The following is an 18863-nucleotide window of genomic DNA, read 5'->3' as shown; positions in this document are numbered from 1 at the left end:
TTACTTTAATTTACAACAACAACTGCTGCTTCTGTTGCTACTTCGGCTGCAAGAGCAACTAAAATAACAATGATAACAACAACAACAAGAACTACATTAACTACAACAACTGCAACAACTACTACTACTACTGTAACAACAACAATAACAGCAGCAGCAACAACTACGGCTACTACTGCAACTACAACAAAAACAACTTCTGCAGCAACAACAACTGCAACAACAACAACAACTACTACTACTGCAACAACAACAGCAACAACTGCAACAGCAACAGCTGCAATTATAACTGCAACAGCTGCAGCTGCAATGACTGCAACTGCAGCAGCAACAGCTGCAACTGCAGTAGCAGCAATTGTAACTGCATCAGCTGTTACTGCAACTGCAGCAGCAGCAGCAACAGCAACAACTTAAACTGCAACAGCAACAACTTAAACTGTAACAGCAACAACTGCAAAAGTAGCAGCGACAACTGCAACAGAAACAACTGCAACTGCAACATCAACAACTGCAATAGCAGCAGCAACAGCCACAACTGCAACAGCAGCAGCAACAGCCACAACTGCAACTGCAACATCAACAACTGCAACAGCAGCAGCAACAGCCACAACTGCAACAGCAGCAGCAACAACTGCAACAGCAGAAGCAACAACTGCAACTGCAACAGCAGAAGCAACAACTGCAACAGCAGAAGCAACAACTGCAACTGCAACAGCAGAAGCAACAACTGTAACAGCAGAAGCAACAACTGCAATAGCAGAAGCAACAACTGCAACAGCAGAAGCAACAACTGCAACAGCAGAAGCAACAACTGCAACAGCAGAAGCAACAACTGCAACAGCAGAAGCAACAACTGCAACAGCAGAAGCAACAACTGCAACTGCAACAGCAGAAGCAACAACTGCAACAGCAGAAGCAACAACTGCAACTGCAACTGCAACAGCAGAAGCAACAACTGTAACAGCAGAAGCAACAACTGTAACAGCAGAAGCAACAACTGCAACAGCAGAAGCAACAACTGCAACAGCAGAAGCAACAGCCACAACTGCAACAGTAGCAGCAACAACTGCTACTGCAATAACTGCAGCATCTGCAACAGCACCAACCGCAATTGCAACAGCAACAACTGCAACAGCCAGAGCAAAAGCAACAACTACTAATACTACGATTACTACTACTACCACTACTACTATACAACAACAGACAACTTAAAAATGATTCTCAAAATGCATGTTTTTTGAAAATTAAATCACGTTAAATCTAAATCACAATATTATTTTGAGTGATCAGAAAAAGCCCACAGACAGAATCTCCTCTCAAAGAAATCAGCAAAGTCGATTAAAAATAGACTAAATAGCCAGATTAAAACATCAAGTGCAAACAAGAATGTGTCTCATCTATTTGATTTCCAATTGAACAACAACATCAAAAAACACATCTTTAAACTTGCTATAAAAAGAGACGACACAGAAAGCTGCCAGTCTTCATTTCTGGACAGCCAGTAGCAATCAGAGAGTCCGTCCAGCCACTCCAGCAATTAAACGCTCACTCATTGACAATTAAGCCCTGATAACAGGAAGCGCTTGGCTAATTGTAGAGCAGGATTGCATCCAAACGCAGAAAGCCTTTACCTGAGACTTTGTGTAGTGTCTTTGATGTGGCAGCCAGTCTTTGGCTTGTGAGAGTAGAGCAGGCGTTTTAACATGACAGCTTGACAGGCCTTTGTGGTCTTTTGTCAAACGCGGAACAATGCGCTTTTAATGAGGAATCAATTTGTTGAAAGGAGGCGAGACTTCAAATACATAGAAAAGTCACCATTAAAGAGTTTATTAAGAGTGCATTTAAAGGCAAGTTATTTTCTTTCCATGCACATCTTCATTTTGAAGCCATTTAGGCTTTTCTTAAAGTGCTTTTTTCAGTATGAACAATAATGTTTTCCACCCTACAAATTTGGTGCGTCTCTACGTACTCAAGTGGAGTGTGAACAATCGTACGTTGTTGCTTGTGTGATTTGAAACCTCCGTGATGTTTTGTGCCTCCCTGCGGCGAATGTGCACGACTGTCACTTCCCATCACCTTCTCCTCCAGCATGCAGGCATCTTAGACATCACTCCTGTCTTTTACAAACTGCCCGCGGCACATGCAAACACTCACACTAGGGCTGCATGTTATTGGAACAATCTGATATTGCAATATTTGACTTTTTCTGCGATTAAACATTGTAATATGAACACAGTTTCACAAGATGGTTTGAATCGCTCTATTTGACAGCTTTCTGGGGAGTCTAAAAGTATTCAGGTACAGAAATTAAACAATTATAATGCATTTCTGACTTTGCTTTATCTCACTTCTAGTACAAATATCTAAATATCAAGTAAAATATTGCTTTGTTTTCACCTTTAGAAGAAACAAGTCAAAACTAAGGCTGCGTCCGAAACCGCATACTTCCATACTATATAGTACGCTAAAATCAGTATGCGAGCCGAGTCGTATGTCCGAATTCATAGAATTCGAAAGTCAGTATGCGAGAAGTACCCGGATGACTTACTACTTCCGACGAGATTCTGGAGTGCGCATCCCATGCACACTGCACTATCCCATGATGCCCCGCGAGCGAATTCATGGATGGGAGTGAAGCGTCGCAAATGACGCAGGTAGGTCGCGTGACCATGACAAAATGGCGGATGTAGTACATCCGAATTCCATTAATACTTTTCACGTTCATACTGTATAGAACGTACTTTTCAAACGGCCGAGTGGTACGTTTACATTCAAATGCAGTACCTACTGAGTAGTAGGCGGTTTCGGACGCAGCCTAAGTGAGTTTTTCCTTAAAAGAAGCTAAATGATGGTAAAATAATCTTGTTTTTTATTTGAAATGTAGATATTTGGACTGGAAACAAGACAAAAATTATGTATAAATAAATAAATATAATAAATCTTTGTAAAACCTCCAAACACCATCATTTTTGTGTGTCTGAACTCTTGAAATGCTCATTCACAGGCCTTTAAAACACACGCAAATTATAAAACTTCACTCTATTATCCTCTCAGGCTTCATCACAGTACAGAAACCACATTAGTGAAAATAACCAACGATTTACTCTTATGTCGAGTTCAGACTGCATGATTTTAGCCCCGATTTGGACTCGCAAACAGGTTTTAAGAAATCGCTGACAAAAGCCTGAAATCACAAATAAATCTTGACTCGTTCACGTGAATAACAATCACTTCTTTCTCATTATGTAGTTAATAAGACGTAATAAGAAGTAACAAAGACGTAGTTGTCGGCGATTCTTACTATAATAAATTCATGCAGTGTGAAGCCCCCTGTCGCCGATTTATCTTGCAGTGTAAACAAAGCAGCGACAAAATGCTAGCCCCGATAGACATGCAGTGTTAAAACATCTGTGACTCAACTACTTTGAAAATCATGCGGTCTGAACTCACCATTAGCTGCTGACCAAGGGTGCATCTCGTTACTAGTTTTACTTGATCTCAGTGCTGCATTAGACACCATTGACCACTATATCCTTACAGATCGCTTAAATTCTCATTTAAAGACTGCAGCTCCACTTAGGACAATAGACAAAGGACAAATGGACATGCCCAACATTATAGGGGCTGGTTTCCCTCAAGGGTTTTTTTATCCTTCACTTTGTCAAATGGTAAAGTTTTTTTTCTCGCCATTGTCGTCCTTGGCTTACTTGGTTTGGGACTTGTGGAGCTGCGCATTGGTAGATTAGCTCTTCAGTGTTTAAATTTTCAGCAGTGAAATTTAAACCACATTGAACTGAACTGAACTTCCAAATCTGAAAATTGGACTGACACCGTTTCAATTTACTACAACTTCTTTGTTTAGCTCCTTTGACACAATCTACATTGTAAAAGCGCTATAGAAATAAACAAGAGTTGACTTAAATATTATGGTTAAGCATGGCAGTGACTCTACAAGCCACGTTTTCTGTAGCTTCTGGTCAACTATAATTCAGACTCAACACTGCATAACTTGTGAGGTAACTATTGCAGTTAAACACATTGTTGTATCGATGCTGAAACTATATCTTGTGCAGCCCTAACACACACCACTGAGATTCCCAAACAGACCTGCTACTTTTTCATATCTCTGCATGATATTGGATATCCAGGACTGACTCTGACTTATGAAGACAGCGTTCAATATTGCCATATTCATAAGCAAGGCCTGGATTTTGATTCTATGTTAAAAAAGCAGGTCATGTTCATTCATATTTGATATGCAGCATTGTTGTTGTTATTGTTGTGCTAGCAAGCACATATCAAAACAAGGAAATCAAAACTGATGCAATTGACTTAATAGATAGTGTAGCATGTATAATTTATCACTGAACATCATTATAAAATAAAAATAAAAAGTGGTGGAGGGAAAATGTAACCCTATAATATTCTAATAAAGTTAAATAATAATAATAATAATAATAATAATAATAATCATCATACAATTATATAATAATAATAATGATAATTATTGTTATTATTATTTAAATATTATAATGTTTTATTATTATTATTATTATTATTATTATTATTATTAATATTATTATTATTATATAGTTTTATTATTATCATTAATTTAGTATTGTTATTATTATTATTATTATTATTATTATTATTTTAGAATTGTGATTATTATTTTGTTATTATTATTATTATTATTATTATTATCATAAATTTATTGTTTTATTATTATTATTATTTTAGTATTTTATAATTATTATTATTATTTTAGTATTTCATTATTATAATAATAATTATTATTGTTGTTGTTGTTGTTGTTATTATTTTTTATTAATAGAAATATAATAAAATATTATATAGATAAATATTTTAAATAAACCATTTTTGGTGGTGTAATCCATACTGAAATGTTAGTTTAATAAATAAATAAAAAAAACATTCTAAAATACTGCAACCATTGTCCTTTACATTAGAGGACAGTGTACTGTACAGTAAGACTCACCATTATGTTGCTGTGGGCTGTTTCTGGGTGTTTGTGGCTGTCCAAAGAAGTTAACTGGCCGGGGATTTTATTTGTGTCACTTTGCAATTCTGAAGGGAGAAAAGAAGGATTTGCAAGATAAAAACTCAGCATTGGAAAATTCAGAATTGCCTTATCCTAAGCTAGTAAAAAGGCTTCCATATAAACACAGCTCATTATGGACACTAAACATGTTGTGAATGCGCTTTCACATTGTCTTTAGGAAAGTGTGCAATTAAAAAAAAAAAAAACGCAGCTAAAGCTGCTGTCCTGCTTTGAGAATAATTTGGAACTGTCAAAATTTTCATGGCGGAGAACAGAAGACAAATTGCCTCTGTATCTGTCTCTCTCTATCTCATATGCGCAGGCCGGCGCTGACAAACTTTACCTTTTCTGTTGGTTTAAGAGCATTCAAAGCTCTTTCATGAGATGCAAGAGACAGCTCTCCCAGGAGGAGCAACGTGACCCTCCTGTCCTGCCACAAGGAGACTCCAGTCAAAGCAGAGATTGGCAAACAGCCGACTTTATCCATGCAAAAACACCACCAACTTCTCCCAGCGTTATCTTGTGTAGAAAACATAGAGTCAACTTGAGTTCTCCTCCACTGGGAAACACGCAAAAAGCCCTGAATTTGGAAGAACCGACCGCTTGCTGATGAATTATACATACAAGCTAGATGAAGAAAGCTTTGTGACAGCTGGCTTGACTCAGATTTCTAAATGTTTCTAATGATTAGCATGAAACTAGCATAAATTAACCTCTCCAACATGGTTTGTGTGTCACCAGTGTGAAATAACGTGTTGATAAGATGTTTATAGGTAGCCTGTTGTTATCATGGATTAGCATTGTTTCTGCCATGATGGCCACGTTACTAATCTGCTGTTACAATGGAGAGCATGCTGTTAGCATGATTACTATAGTTAGCATATTGTTTCTGAAAATTAGCATTACCTGGTTAGCATATTGTTTAAATAATTTACTGTATTACTAACATGCTTCTAGCAATGAGTTGTGTGTTGCTCACATTTTAAGCATTATCACTAATTCCCATGTTGCCACCATGTTTCTACCAGGAATCAACACATTTCTAACAAAAATTAGCATGTTGCTAACATATTATGACAAACACTACTACTGTAATACCACTACTAATACAGATAATAAAAAGAATAATAATGTTACTGTTTCTACTGTAATTAACATGCTGTTATTGTGAATTATCCTCTTAATAATATGATATTATGGTATAAATATAGATATTTTATGCATGATATGGTATAATATGCATATTGTATGTGCTTATAGTAGCTTGCTATGTATTACACATGGTGAACGTTGTTAACATGCATCTAGTTAACTTAACTTTGGTACAAATTAGCATGTGGCTAACATTTATAGCATTGTTTGTATATTGTTAGCATGAATTAACTATTTGCTACCATGTTTCTGGTATGGAATAACATGTTACCGGCTTTCTTACCTGTTTTACGCATGTCCAAACCAGCTATACAGGGTAGATGGAGTTGAGAGACTGTGACACAGCCAACTTAGTGGATGAGGATGATTGGGAGGCCATGATGGGTAAGGGCTGATGGAGGGAATTTGGCCAGGACACCGGGGTTACACCCCTACTCTTTACGAGAAGTGCCATGGGATTTTTAATGACCACAGAGAGTCAGGACCTCGGTTTAACGTCTCATCCGAAAGACGGTGCATCATTTTTTTGGGGCATTAGGACTCACACAGATCGCAGGTTGAGCGCCCCCTGCTGACATCCCTATCACTTTCAACAGCAGCCTAGTTTTCCCATGTGGTCTCCCATCCAGGTACAGACCAGGCTCAGCCCTTCTTAGCTTCAGTGAAGACCCGGTCTTGAGCTGCAGGGTGATATGACTATTATGTTCCTGTCATGGTTGTCACATGCTGTTAGCCTGTGTAAATAATGGAGAGCATACTATTAGCTTGATTAAGTTACCATAGTTAGCATAGTTAGCACGTAATCACCAGCTTGAAAACATGATTTACATGTAGTTAACGTAGTTGTCAACATGCTTTTATCACGGTTAACATTGTTATGAATTAGGATGAATTAGCATGCTGCTAACATTTCTAGCATTCTTGTTAACATGCTGCTATCCCTGCTGAAAAATCCAGCTAAAACCAGCCAACCAAGCCTGACCAGCCTGGTTTATATAGCTGGTTTTGGCTGGACTCCCAGCTTGGCTAGGCTGGTTAAGCTGGTTTTAAGCTGGTCATCTCCCAGCCTGACCTGCTAATATTAGGCTGGAAATGGCTGGAAAATAGCCAGGAAGTGGCCAAAACCCCTCTAAAACCAGGATGGTCGACCAGCTAAAACCAGCCAACCAGCCTAGGCTGGTTTAAGCTGGATTTTTCAGCAGGGATCCTTTCTAGCATCATTGTTAGTATGAATTAACAGATTGTAGCCATGTTTCTGGTACAGAATAACAGGTTGTTGATGGATTTCTATCATGTTACTGTTTTGTTTGCATTTCTAGCATGATTTCCACACTGTAAAAAATCCAACTTGCAAATTGCTAACTCAAATCAAAATTGTAAGTTGGGTGGACATATTTTGAGCTCAGTGTTGAGTTTACTTTTAAAAATGAGTTAACTGAATGTTTAAAACTGTTTTGTTCAATGAAAGTAAATACTTAAGTTGAGCAGACTTTACATTTTGAGTTCTTCACTGGATCATCTACTTCCCGTCTTTGCACATGCTCAGTCTGTCTTCGGGTGCCATTTTGCACGAAGTGTCCTCTCACCAGCAGCAGCTGCCATCTCCTGATTCAGGTAAGCTTTGTTTTAGCTTTATTATCAAAATTAATCTAAATAGCGTGCAAATCTAAAGTAAAATGTAATGTTATGTTCCCAAAAAACTAAGTTACATCGTGTGAAGATCATTTCTGACAAGCTCGGGCTAACAAGCTAGCCACCTGTGAAGTTAGCTTTATTTAAAGGACTGTTTAACGTTAATTTGCTTCTTAAACTGGAGGGAAATGTAGTGAAATATTGTTGTTGCAAACAGACATATCTGAGCGGCCGGTCACCACTGTATTGTTAACCCTGTTGTGTCTGTATTAAAACAGCAATGCGATAACATTAACATTATTTTATGATTATTTAGTTGGCATACATTAACCATTTATGAGTTAAGTAACATGTATGTATGTATTATTTAAATCTTCTCTTTTTATGTTTGCAATATTTATTTTATATTGTGCTTTTTAAAAACATCAGTTTAATTCATGAAAACAATTTGACCTGCAATGTTACATTTTTATTTACTTTTTTATAGGTTTGGAATGCAGTGTAAGTTTTGCAAATTTGTGAACAGTAGCTGAGAAGTTACACTACAGACTACATCGCTATCAAGGACCATCCTGGCAGCAGCCTTGTTTGTTCGCAGACTGCTTCTGCACTTTAAAGACTGTAGGTGCATTAAAATCACATTTGACATTAGCACATTAACAGTCTGCTGCAGTTACTGACTATTTGATTTTTTTATCCTCCTGTAGCTGATGTCCGAAAACAGTGGCCTGCATGTTTTTGGGAGTTTAGGCAAGTTTGCATTTGAGATAATTTATTTCAAAATGTATAACCCTTGTTCACAATTCATACTATTCATTTTTTATGGTCTGCTTGTAGGTCTATGCTGAGTTTTACAGGATTACTCAAACCAACCTCAAAGATACCTTCTCTTTTTCGGATGAATACGCTATCAAGTTTTATGGATCATGTGGTGGGCGATATGGAGAGATAATAAGGACCGCCCTGGACCAACTGGACAATCAAGTAATTATTTAGCATTCAATCATATCACTGATTAAAGGGGGGCATATTAAACTTTATGGCGTTTACCATGGAGTTTCTCTTTTTGTGTGCAATATTGGAATTCATGCAGGTAATTAATCTTTGAAGTTACAAAACAGTTTGTTCCCTAATAGAAAAGTTTGTAGCACTGTTTTCACCTATGTAAAGGATGCTAAATTTTCATCACTTAGTCTTTAGTAGAACAACCATGACTGAGTCCGGCTGACCAGGGATGGAAAACAGGTGCTGCAACATTAATTGTAAAGCAAATTTCATTTTTAATAATTAAAACATGTTGGGAATTTCTGATCAAAATGACTAACCTGTGAATAACCATAATTAATGCCCTTCAATTGTAAAGTGGTGCCACCTGTCATCTCTCAGGGTCTGAGCATCTGGTTTAATGTGACAATAGCTGATGACCTATGGCAAGCCGTTTTAACTTTTATTCTATAGCCCGTACTAGTATTAGTACTTATTTATTAGATACTAGTTCTTATTTATTTGTTACTAGTACTTATTTATTAGATACTAGTACTTATTTATTAGATACTAGTACTTATTTATTAGATACTACTACCTATTTATTAGATACTAGTACTTATTTATTAGATACTAGTACTTATTTATTGGATACTACTACCTATTTATTAGATACTAGTACTTATTTATTAGATACTAGTACTTATTAAATAGATACTAGTACTTATTTATTAGATACTACTACCTATTTATTAGATACTAGTACTTATTTATTAGATACTAGTACTTATTTATTAGATACTACTACCTATTTATTAGATACTAGTACTTATTTATTAGATACTACTACCTATTTTTTAGATACTAGTACTTATTTATTAGATACTAGTACTTATTAAATAGATACTAGTACTTATTTATTAGATACTAGTACTTATTTATTAGATACTACTACCTATTTATTAGATACTAGTACTTATTTATTAGATACTAGTACCTATTTATTAGATACTAGTACTTATTAAATAGATACTAGTTCTTATTTATTAGTTACTAGTACTTATTTATTAGTTACTAGTACCTATTTATTAGATACTAGTACTTATTAAATAGATACTAGTTCTTATTTATTAGTTACTAGTACTTATTTTAATAGTTCTTTCTTTCTGTTGTGACTCGTAATGAATTAAAAATTTTCCCATTTATTTCTATGGGATCTCTAATTGAGATATCAACTATTCAGTTTTGACTAGTATGTATTCCAGCTGTGACTAGTGCATATTTTTTATCTACTAGTAGTTAATCATTAGGTACTAGCACCTATTACTGAGATGCTACTACCTAATTAATAGATACTAGTACTTATGTATTAGATACTAGTCTTTGCTCATTAGGTACTAATGAGCTTACTAATGTTTATTCATGTAGAGTTGATGCTTAAACGGATAATCAATTCACTATTTGCTAATGCTTAATAAATGATTCATTATTATAAAAGTGTTACCTGAAAAGTTTTATAAATAGAAGGTATATAAATGACTGTGTTACTGACATTACTACCTTCCGTTTCCAAATTAAGTTGCTTTGCCTTTGCTTTTTTTTTACCTTGCTTTTTGGAGATGTTTGTGATTTAGCAGTAAAAATAGTTTTTCATCCTCTTTTTATGTTTCTTTTTACTGCAGGACACAGAGCCAGAAGATATTTGCACAAAAGAGATGGAGATGGACATCCTTAGCACTGTTGAAGATGATGTTGCCACTCTTCAGACCAACCTAAATGTAAGGTGCCTGTCTGTGGTTCTGGAAGAGCAAATCGTGCTGGAAAAGATCTTCCGACAGCTGTTGTTCTCCTCTTTGGTTTGATTAATTTCCTCATTATGAACTACCCCAAAGAACTGAAACACATCTTTGAAACTATTCAGAAAGTGTTTATTGGCCTTGATCCTCAGTGCTCAGCAAGAGTCCAGTCTTTCAAAAACAAAATGCATTTGTTTGTACACTGAAATTGTGTTACTCTTGGTGTTGTCACGAAACTTAAATTCAGTTTTGATTTTACATTTTCAAAATTTAAAAACATCCATTTCCCACCAATTGATTGATTGGCTGTTGTGTTCAAGCGCTCAACACAAATGACTGTGATTGGCTGAGAAGTTCACCATTTCACTGCTCTTCACTGATGTTCATGGAGTGCAAACACACACACACACACACACACACACACACACAAACTGGAGTGTTTCAAAACATCGCGTAGTCGATCCATCAGCGTAACACTTGTGTCAGCTTATACACAGACCAGTTGATCAATGTGAAATTCTTAAGTGTCCCTGTATCTGTGGTTACACTCAGTAAACAGCAGTGAGTTTGGTGAACTGATGATCTTCACGCCCAATCAGTCTTTTCTGTTGAGCATGTGAACACAATGGCAATATAACAGTGTTTAAAACATGGTCAACAACGCTCAAATGTTAGCAGGAAATGGACGTTTTTAAAATTATAGAACTGATGGGTAACAATTAAAATATCGTGACAAAACTAATTACTCTTGCACTTTGAAAAAAATGTTGATAGTGCGAGCTTTTTAAATATTTCTTTTGCTTAACTCGAGCACTTAAAAGGCAATATAGGATTTGAGGATTTACCTTTTTGTTGCCTCTTTTCCTTCTCTGGACTGCAGTACATTTCATTTGGACAGAAAGCTGTTTGCTGAATTATCAATAAATATATTCTTTGATATTGTGTTTTATAGTGTGTTTTGTAATCTCTTAACTTCATACTTAGAGTCATACAGGTATTTGTTTGAGAAGCGCAGGGTCCCACTTTATATTAAGTGTCCTTAACTACTATGTACTTACATCAAAAAATAAATATAATGTACTTACTGTGTTTATAATGTATTTGAGAACACTTGTGGTGCTTTTGAGTTGGGATAGAGGTTGGGTTATGGACAGGTTTGCTGGTATGGGTAGGTTTAAGGGTGGGTTCAGGTGTAAGGGATGGTCAACAGTGTATTTACAAATGTAATTACAAAAGTTAGTTACAGATGTAATTACATACATGTATTTAATCAAGCATAAGTACACAGTAAATACATGTATTTACACAATAAGTACATTGTAACAAACTATTAATTCCTGTGTAAGTACATATTAGTTAAGGCCACTTAATATAAAGTGGGACCAAGCGCAGATATAAGATTTCCATAAAATTATTAATTAAAAGATAAAGATTAAATCAACTTAAAAAATTAAGGCAACCAGCTGCACAGCTTTGAGTTAACTGAACTTCTGTTAAGTTGTGCCAACTCATTTATTACAGTTTACTCAACCCCTGTTTAATTTTAGGCAAACTCATAATGACAAGTTAGATGAACTTAGGCTTGAAAGTTGTCATGACTTAAACCAGCCATTTCAGTCAACTTAAAAAAATAATTTGGCACAACTTCAACCACTGAAGTTGAGTAAACTCAAAATTTCTTTGCAGCCGGTTGCTTTAAAATTTTAAGTTTACTCAACTTTTTATTTTTTACAGTGCATTTTGTTCTCACAAATTAGCATCTGCTGGGATATTTTTCAATGTCTCGTCAAGCCAACGTTATTTTTGTGTTGTTGTTTTTGCCATTTTCCTCAGACGTCTCGCTGTGTTTCCCCAAAAAACTATCAGCGCAGTTCTGATGGAGCAGCCCAGCATGTGCTCCACTCTCACCTCGGCACTCCAGCAAAAACAAAGACACAAACCGAGAGACGGGGACTTTCTGTTCTGCTGCTGCTGTTTTGCAGATGGTTCTAGTGCTCTCATAAGTCCAGGCTGAGCCACTGAGGATCGATGGTCATAGACAGATAGATGGGCAGGCCTATTTTTGTCTTCCTCTCTGGCACCTCTGGGCCTCTTCTGCCTGAGAACATTGACTGATGTCCTGAGCAGCGGCAGTGGGCATTTCAGAGCCCAGGAGCAGAGACGCCAACGCTGGAGAGTCCAACACGGCGAGAAAGGTGTGAATGCAGTGAAGGGATGCTGTGCTTTTAAATAACAACAGAAGGAGAGACAAAATACAGCTGAAGTCAGAATTATTAGCCCTCCTGTATATTTATCCTGTATAATTATATTGTGTATGGACAAAAGATTTTTTTCAAAACATTTCTAAATGTAAGAGATTTAATAACTCATTTCTAATAACTGATTTATTTTTCCTTTATTGTGATGACAGTGCATAATATTTGACTAGAAAATTTTCAGGATGCTAATGTTCAGCTTAAAGTGTAATTTAATTGCTTAACCATGTTAATTAGGCAAGTTAGGGTAAAACAGAAAAATAAATTTTACAGGAGGACTAAGATTAGCTGTTTGTCCAACAACAAATATACTTGTTTATTTGATTTTAACATGCATAAAAGGTGCTAAAATAATATTAAATAATTTTAATTTTTCAGTAGCCTGGGTCAAGCGCTTCTGGTGAACTGTATTACCCTACAAAATTGGTGTGTTTTAAGCCTGTTTTCTTTAAAAATCATTTATTTTCCTTGCCTGATTGATACATGAAATAAAGTGGGTCTCAGAATGTATAAGAAGCAATGCATTAAATTACATTTGGCCTGGCCATTATGGCACAAATAAAATAAAATAAAATATAATAATAAAAGTAATATAAAATGAAATAAAGTAAAAGTAAAAGCAAAGCAAAATAAAATAAAATAAAATAAAATAAAATAAAATAAAATAAAATAAAATAAAATAAAATAAAATAAAACAGTGGCACACAACTATATCCATAAATGGTAAATTTCTACATTATAATTTAATCTTCAATTGATACATCAGAGGTGATACTCAAAATGAAATACATAAATTAGCAACCCTTTTTATCCAATGCAAAATATCCAACATCTACCAATGTTAAAAACAAACAACTAAAAATAAATCACAATAGTAAAAAATTCAACCCACAGAGCAAAAGTTAAGACTGAGTGTCAAGTTTTCCACCATGGGGAAACTTCTAAAGACAGGGGGGAAATGGTGTCTTACAGTTAATAAAATAAATCTGCATTGAAAATGTAAATACATATAATGATAAATAAATACCATTAAATATGCTGAATAAAATTAAATAAATGTATTTTTGTGATGCTAAATTATTTCTGATATTACATTAGAATTTAATAGTGACAGTGATAAGGAACAAACTTCACCAATTGACAAAATTAAGGGAAAAACTCAAGAGAAACCAGGCTCAGTTGGTTTCTCTCAAGGAAGGAAAAAAACCTTCACTAACATCAATTGGTAAAGTTTTGTGAAACTTTTGTCTCAAGTTTTGTCTCATACACTGTAAAAATTGATTGGTTGCATAAAGTGAGTAAACCCATTGCCTTAAAAGTAACGTGTTGACTTTAGTTAAAAATAAAGTAAACCCATTGTAACTTGAAGCTATTAAGTTGACCTAATTTGAATAAACTCAGCTCCTATTACTCACATTTTAAAAAACAAAAGCAACGTATCGCTTTTTACAGTGTACAAATCAGTAATCTGAATTAGAATAACCAATTTCTGTGAGGTGAGTGTATTTTCTGCGTTACCATTTCTCTCCTTGACTTGCCGATCCAGACTTTGGCACTTTTGACAGTCAGATCATAGCGGAGGATGTGTAAAACAGCAGCGGGGTTATTACGAGTGCTGTGATGCTCTTGCAGGTACACTGACTTCAGCTCAGCAGTAAACAACAGCTGGGAGTGCAGAAGAGAAAAGGTGCGATGGTTCACACTAAAGCAGCGCTGGACTGGCAAACAGAGAAAAGCAGAGATTTAAGGTGCGATCACAGTTTAACCTGCGACCCTGACATAACATTCAGTTTGAATCGCATTTTTAGTCTGCACCATTTCATGCCACACAGCAACTTGCTTCTGTTTATTTAAGTGCAAAGTAATAAGACATGACAGATGTGAGCACCACAGTTCAAGTCCCTGTGAAATCTGAATTATATAACACACTAGTCTTAGGGTTATAAATACTTGTGTGCTTCAAAAACAGACCGAATTTGCACTTAGAAGATATAAACATTTCAAAAATGTGTTTGAAATCACCGATAATCAGGGCTTGACATTAGCTTTTTTTGATCACCAGTCACAGTGGCTAGTAGTTTTCCAACTTAACTAGCCACTCTGCATTTTCACTAGCCACAATTTAGTTGTTAAGAAAATATTTTTATATGCATAAATATGACTTTGACATGCTAAAATTACTTGATTTAGATTTTGTGTTTTGTCCACATGCCTCCTCATTCTTTTCAGGTTTTGTGTCGTGTGTAGGCAAATGGGTGATGGCTTCATAGTGTTATACTGCAAGTAGTTTTTATTTCACATGACTTTTCAGAACTTAAAATTGTCACGATAACCAGCGATCATTCTCCAGAGATCGCTGGATTTCTCACACTATAACCATGGACTACACTTCCGCCTTCTCCTGGACTACATATTCATACATGCTCTCCGGTCACGCTCACACATGCTCACTCATCTAGACCAGGGGTTTTCAAAGTGTGAGGCGCGCCTCCCCTGGGGGGCGCCAGAGCATGTCAGGGGAGGCGCAGGAAAAAATATAATATAATAAAAATATAATTATTAAGTTTAATTATTATATGTATTTTTTGTTATATTTAAACGTTTTAATTAAACAAAGCAAAAAAAATAATAATACTGAACCATCATCCTAGTTTTAAAAACGTTATATTAAAATACTTGTTATTACTCTGTAAATAATTGCACTTTCATGCAAATGATGATAAAAGTGAGTTAACAGTCTGGCATCTGTCTGTGTCTTTATATATACTGTGTATATATATATATATATATATATATATATATATATATATATATATATATATATATATATATATATATATATATATATATATATTTGTGTGTGTGTGTGTGTGTGTGTGTGTGTGTGTGTGTGTGTGTGTGTGTGTGTGTGTGTGTGCGTGCGTGCGTGTTTGCGTGTTTGGGAGGAGGGGGGAGCCAATGGATAAGTTGTGTCAAAAGGGAGGCCCACTGTCTTAGACTTTGAAAAACCCTGATCTAGACTGATTACATTCTCACCACCTGAGCCTTGTCAGAGACTGATTGCACTCACTACTTAAGCCACTCATTCACCCATCCAGTTTGCAGAGTCTTGTTGATCCTGTGATAACACTACAACGTGTTTTCCCTGTCTTGTTTCTCCGTGTACCGACCTTAACCTAGTTAGCTTATCCTTGTTAGCCGCCTGCCTTTTGACCTATTGCCTGTTTATACGACTACGATTCTGGACTGCCTGTTTATACCCATTTGCACCTGATTTGACCATTGCATGCCTGACGCTGAATAAACCTGCATTGTGGATCTTACCTCCAGTTGTGTGTGTCACCCCCCGGCGTTACAAAAATGAAAGATTTCCCATATTTTTTCTGACCACACCTAACAATAATTATTTCTTAGCATTTAATTTTAGAAAAAATATAATAAAACCTTTAAAAATAATTATTGTCATATATTAAAAATTATGCACAGTAATCTATCCCTGCTAAAGGTCTCTCAGATCACCAGTTAACTCCACATAAATGATTATACAATAATCTCATATTAAAGCAACATTGTTGTAAAAGATGATAATTAAACCATATAAACAAAAATAACCGTAAGCAAAAGAAAGCAGGTGAAAAACATACTGTGTAATAATGAAAGGATAATCACACGGTTAAGGCCTATTAATAATCTGTTCAAAGCGAAAGCAACCGGTGCTGCTTACAAAAAGACACATTTGGAGCTCTTAAAAGCAGCAAGACTGGGTGCATTAGCATTACTTTTTTGTCTGGTCTATATGAAAGAGAACCGATCACAGTTGCGTTCCAGGCACGGTTGCTTCAAGCAAGGAAACAGGAGCGCGCACCCGCTTTAAACAGTCGCGCGCATCACAACAGCTGTTGATGTGATCCGCGAGTGATCAGCCTCTCATTCGGTATTCATTGCGTGAACACAATTTGTTAGTCGTGCTGTTTTTCAATTCTAAGATCACATTTGCACGCATACTGCGTCATCCTCATAGTCGAACCCTGCTTTTAAGAAAACCACAATTTTTTAACCATTTTCAAACAGCCAAAGTGGCTAGTGGGAGTTACTGTCTAACCCGCCAAAGCTGAAATCCACCCACATTTGGCAGGTGTTAATGTAAAGCCCTGCCGATAATACATTTGAATTTACTTTAAAAACCTTATAAAATACATTCTATATGGTATAAATTTGAGTAGTATGAATGTTAAGTTTTTATATGCCATTTGTATTACCCCATGACCTACAGTATCTGCATTAGTTGTGTTGTTTCATGATGCGTTCAAGTCATCCTGAGATGTTTCCACTCAGGAGAGGACAAGCCAGATAAAATGATGTTGCACATTGAACTAAGATAGACCTTTAAATGCTGTTCAGGGAAACTGACATTGTAAATAAATGAAAAAAAATAAATAAATAAATAAATTGCTAAAATACACAACAACAAACCAACTTCTGTGGTTCCCAGTATTTTACCGTTAAAGATACGTTACAAAACTACATTTCAAATTCGAGGCAAACTAAAGCATTAATTAATACACTGTAAAAAATATCCATAAAGTAGCAGGTTTCCGTATATTGTGATCTCCTCATTCACCACCATTGTGCAGCATCCACCTGGATGACGTGACAACAGCTATATTGCACCAGACCGCACACCAGCTGATTGGTGGAGAGGAGACAGAGGCTGTTTCTCAATTCCAAGAACGCAGAGAACGGACTTGCGTTCTTGTGGAGACTGGTTTCGTCAGGCGTTCTAGGAAGAACAAACTCGGGAGACCGCGAGAACAGAGAACGCGTCCTGTGAGAAATGAGATGCTGCGCTCTTCCTGATGGTCACATGACATTCACGTGTTTTTTAAAGGGTGTTATTTAAACATTACTGCCTTCATACAACAATTTACTGTTTGTCCCCCTTTTTTTAAAATATAAACTATGCATAACAACATTATAAACATACATAGCACAATATAAATAAAACAGATTTTTATACAAATTCCAGAAAACAAACACCCTTAATTTGTTTATTCCTTAATATAGATGTCCATGGTGATGTTTAGATTCATATTTTTATTTCGGGAAACTCCTGAGGTAAATAAGTTAAATCTCTGAACTTCAATAGTAAATCTATATAAAACGCAGCACTTCACACCTCCAGTGACTTCTGGGATTTCTAGAGCGAGTTCGGTGCTCAAGTCTGCATCAGTGCATCCTCGATATCAAGAACACATCTGGAAAGTTTCACGCATCCTCTGTTCTTGCGGTCTTGAGTATTGGAACTGAATTTTGGCAGCTGATGATACACGGGAACACGAGGACACAAGACCGCTGAAGAATGCATATTGAGAAATGAGAGTGATGAAGCCAATTAGGATATGTGGATGGTTAGGAGGCCATGATGGACAGAGGCTAGTGGGACAATTTGGCCAGGATGCCAGAGTTAAACCCCTACTCTTTTTCGAAGGACATCCTGGGATTTTTAACAACCACAGAAAGTCTGAACCTCGGCGAAACGTCTCATCCAAATGATGGTTCGCGTATTTATAACCCGCTCAGAAGATATTGGGAGTCACAAGTCACTGGCGTTGTTATTTTAGGGGTCACGGGCTGAAAAATCTGGCAACCCCTGTGCAAAATATAATGCAAAATAAGTAAATATGGCATCCCAAAGTGAACCTGAGATCAGTGCTCCTAAAAACTGACTGCAACGTTTAAGATCTAAATACACCAAATGTGCTTTTGTGTTTGTTTTTACTATCATCACTATAATATTCATAGTTGAAGTCACTAAAACCCGTGTTTTAAAGCCATTTACGGCGGCACAGAGCAGCGCAATTGCTCCTTTGTGATGCAGACGGATACGATGTGATTCAGTGCTATTGAAGAGCATCAGTGGCTCTACAGCTGCAGAAACACACTGCTCTTCCTGTGTGTGTGTGTGTGTGTGTGTGTGTTCAT

General features: G+C 36.1%; 2 long non-coding RNA genes across 2 annotated transcripts in view; one reads left to right on the top strand and one right to left on the bottom strand.

Moving 5' to 3' along the window:
* Positions 1 to 7542: 7542 nt before the first annotated feature.
* Positions 7543 to 10652, top strand: LOC103910396 (uncharacterized). The gene is made up of 5 exons (XR_001798188.4): positions 7543 to 7828; positions 8334 to 8467; positions 8554 to 8596; positions 8684 to 8830; positions 10513 to 10652. It is a non-coding gene; the product is annotated as an uncharacterized lncRNA (long non-coding RNA).
* A 91-nt stretch (positions 10653 to 10743) lies between these two features.
* The window catches only part of LOC103910395 (uncharacterized), a 21002-nt gene continuing 12882 nt past the window's right edge, over positions 10744 to 18863 (bottom strand). The window contains exons 8-9 of the long non-coding RNA XR_012401810.1: positions 14400 to 14599; positions 10744 to 12848 (exon numbers count right to left, since the gene is read on the bottom strand). This is a non-coding gene — a long non-coding RNA (uncharacterized lncRNA). The remainder of the gene's footprint in view (positions 12849 to 14399; positions 14600 to 18863) is intronic.

Source organism: Danio rerio, chromosome 4 (genome assembly GCF_049306965.1).
Source record: "Danio rerio strain Tuebingen ecotype United States chromosome 4, GRCz12tu, whole genome shotgun sequence".
In the NCBI taxonomy this organism is placed as follows: Eukaryota; Metazoa; Chordata; class Actinopteri; order Cypriniformes; family Danionidae; genus Danio; species Danio rerio.
The sequence above is the reverse complement of the archived record's forward strand: the minus strand, read 5'-3'. Positions and strand labels throughout refer to the sequence as shown.